The sequence below is a fragment of the Gavialis gangeticus genome, unplaced genomic scaffold (assembly GCF_001723915.1).
Source record: "Gavialis gangeticus isolate Ggan-Ray unplaced genomic scaffold, GavGan_comp1, whole genome shotgun sequence".
NCBI classification, from domain to species: domain Eukaryota; kingdom Metazoa; phylum Chordata; order Crocodylia; family Gavialidae; genus Gavialis; species Gavialis gangeticus.
In genome coordinates this window covers 29,478,253-29,482,335 of record NW_017729030.1, presented here as the reverse complement: position 1 = coordinate 29,482,335, position 4,083 = coordinate 29,478,253, and positions in this window count along the sequence as shown.

Genomic DNA, 4,083 nt, shown 5'->3' with positions numbered 1-4,083 from the left:
TTTTTTTTTTTTTTTTTTTTTTTAAACCATTGATCAAATAAGCTGCTCTTCCCTCTATTCCTGACCCTTCTTGGAGTTGTCTCAATCCAGAGACTTGCCTGGCTTGTGCTTTTTTTTCCCCCCCTTCAATATTGCTTCAGTTGTTTTGCTTCACTATGTAGATCTTCACATTGGAGACATGGCTGCAACTTTTCACTTTTTTCTCTTGCTTTCAAATCTGTGAAGGACACCAGCCACTCCAGCCCTTTTCTCCTGTTTGTGCAGTCCATCAAGATTGTGTTGATACTGAAGTTGGAGGAGTTTTGTGTATCCAAGCAGTCTTCAGGTGTCATTGAATTAAGTTGCCTAAATGTTCTTGGATCGTTAAGATTTCTGTTACTTCCTTGGTTTAGTGAACCTAGCTCTGATCTGTGCTTCATAACTTTACTCTGTTCTGTGTTTTATTGCCTTAGCCACAAATTGTGGTCCTTTTTGTATATTTTATGTATAAAACACAAAGTTGAATCCTGACTATTTTTAAGACAAAAGTCTGTTAAAACTTTTTTTATTGTAAAGAATATTTATTATGTGAATCTCTATTATTTTATGATATTTATTGCAAAAGACTTTGAAAATGTACTCATGTCTGAATATAACAAAATATCAATACTTAACGAAAATAAGGGTGACACGAAGAAAGTACATATGTTAACTATAATGCAGAAAATATATTAATTAATGAAAGTGTCTCTTGAGTTCTTCATTTTGATATACATGTAGGTTGTATTATGAGTTCCATATCCATATTACTACGTGCTTTGTTGTTTTTATTCTCTTTATGCCCTGTGAGGTGGTTGAATTGCTTCATATCAGTGCTGTACAACCACTAACGTGGTCTACTTTTTATTTACGTAATATTGAGGTTGAAAACTCTTTATCAAATGAGTTTTGCTTTGAGTTATTTAATAAAATTGAATGTATGCATTTTGCTTGAAAATACCAACAGGGTTTAGGCCCAATTTATTAACAACATATTTCAAAAACCTGTTGAAGAGAACAAGAGGTGTTTTTTTTGCCTAAACAATACCAAATTAACCTTTCCCCCACTTTATAAGAAACCAACAAATTCTCTTTTAAAGTGTACAGCAACAGAGATAATGAATGTTAAGCTCAAATCTAAATAAAAAGCAGGGGCAAAAGTATAACAACAACTTTCTCAAGTTGTTGATGACCAGTTGCTTAGGAAGTCCTTTTTTTTTTTTCTTTAAGAATATTGATTCCCCAGCCTCAGCTGAACTAATCTGTTCCTTCTCACTTTAAACTCTCCTGAAAGTGATCTGTGTAACAGCAATTGGTTGAATATGTTCACATTTAAATGATTGCAAATACACTTAGTGCATTAGGGTGAATGGGAGAGTGTCCAGCTTCCATTAGTTTGGTCCGAAGCTGTCTAACATCAGAATCTTCTAAATAACAGTGTGTTGACTTCATATTTTAAGCTGTGATCTTAATAAGGAGGTCTAGAGAAAACACACGAAAAATGAAGTGGTAAATTACAATTCTGAAGAATTCACCAAAAATGGTAAATAGGTTCTCAAATTTTGTCACTGCATGGCTTCATAATTAATTCAATATCTTAATATATAGAATATTTGAATAGTCTGGGATCTTATTGTTAAGTGCACCAGAACTAATGTAGTATGTGGTGATGGTGGTATTTGGGCCCACATTATAAAAAGAAGTTTGTGTGAAAAAGGTATAACATCTTAAAATGTAGATGTTACATCTGTAGTTGAAAACTGGGTAAAGCTTTTATGACAAAAAGCCATACTGTGGAACTGTAACTTGCAGCTGTATACAGGAATATAATACTTTCTGTAATTTAAAACTGGTATTCCACTCCTGAGTGCACCAACATAATCTCAGCATTGTAGTTGGAAGTGACAAAAGTTTACAGGCTAAAACGTCTTAACAGAGGCTTGTCTGGTAACAATGTATAAATATTTTGCTTCCCAAGAATTATTTTTCTTTCCTCACATGTAATGGAGCAAAACTTGAGAGGAGAATTTTTTAAGGAAGAACTTGATTTTTATTGCTTCCTTTTCATTGGTATTTTGGCCTAGCGGCAAGACCAGGGAAACCTCTCAAGACAGTGAAATCCTTGTCAAACTGTTACCATTGGTCAGACGCAACCACTTACCCAGTTATGTGCCAACAATCAAAACCAAAAGACTGAGCCAGCTTTATTCATGTAACTGGGTGACAGTGTGTGTGTTTGTGTGCATGTATACACATGCACACATGCAACAGCTTTGTTCCCTTGTTTTACATTGAGTTATACTTACTCTTAAGAGATTTTACTTGTTTCATTAATCTGTATCTGAATCCTGTTTTCCATAGCTTTTCGTTTCCTAGCTATGGATGATTTTTTTTTTTTTTTTTTTTAACATGCAGCCTGACTGAAAACAAAGGAATCATGTATATTCTGGCTCCTGATTAATCATACTTTTCAAGTTATATAACATGGTCTATGATAACTGTTTTGGCTTCTGGTTTCTTGAAACTTAACATACTTGTCTTGTGACTATATGGCAGGAAAATGCCAAGGAAAACTTTCTTATCTCATTCAGTTCTTCCATACTGAAATTAGAAAATTTAAACTTCATTATAAGTATACATGTGGCGCACTCTTACAGCTGTTATGTTTCACCATAGGGGGCTACACTTAAGTCTGTTTGGGTTTTTTTGACTGTCTAATTGCCATATTTATTGCATAGTTCACACATGTTTGACTTCTTAATAGTCACTGAGATCCTTTAGAATGTGTGGTGGTTGTGTTTTATACCTCAGAAAGTTGTTACATCTGATAACATGATATCTTCTATATCTTGTAAGTGATTCTCATTAAGTGGGGTGAAGAAACTTCTTCCTTGGAAGTAAATATGAGCAAGTAAGCAAAAGCACGGTAAGTCTTTCATCCTAAAGGTCCCACAGTTCAAAAACTTAGATATAATGTCTTGTTCAGTCTTACTCTAAATGTTTATGTTGATTGAGAGTTACAATTTTTCCACTGGCTAACTATAAACTGTTACATTCAAAATATACTTGTACTGTCAATATACACATCACATATCAAAACCACTTGCATAACTTTTAGAGAGAGATCAGGTTTGTCATCTTCTCATCATTAAACAAGTACAGATTTCAGTTCTTCATCCCAGATTTTGATTTGGAAAGCTCTTAGGTGCTGTACAAATATGCAGCAAGTGTCCCAAAGACAGTGGGACCTCACCTGGTTGTTCCCAAGGTTCTAGTATAATATTGTCAATAAGTGACATTATTATTAATTTAAGTAATATTCAAGAAATCCTGAATTCCTTTTTGGCAGTAGGCAAGGATTTCTTAAAGAGAGAATTTTTTATTTGATTGACTGCATCTCACATGATTTCTGGACCATCATGGCTACATCATTCTTGGCAGAATTAATTTTAATGTAGAATACCATAGCACAAGACTATCCTTCAAATGCCATGGAGATTTTAATTTGAAAAAACACAGAAATTACAATGCTGATATACAATAAGGTATGAAGTTCAGTTTATTGACTGATCTGATCGTATTAGTTTGGGTACATTTAAACAAGACCACTACCTGGCTGTGAATAGAAAGGTTCTGAAATGTGCTGCATATGTGTGAGAGAGAGGTGATTTTTTTTTTTTGTAACAATTGTAAAATAAGTGATTTCTAAAGTTAAAAGAATTTTGTAATCAGATGATAAATGAAGAAGTGGCCTGCTTAGAGGTATGTCTAGTTAAAGATGAAATTTTTCAAATGGAAATGGTACCATTGGAAGAAATCTTACCAGGCACTTTGGTGCATCCAGATGAGCACGGCCGTGTGGTATATGGCACCGCAAACACGACTGCAGCACCACATACCCGCAGCCAGCTGTTCTCCATGCTGCAAGGGCGCACTGTCCATGCATGTACTGCTCCATTTTTTCCCCTCCCCCCACCCCTATCTCCCCATGGGTTTTTTGACCCCTGGATACCCAGGGGTCAAAAAAAAACCCATGGGGAACCCCCCCCCCCCCCCCCCCCCCCC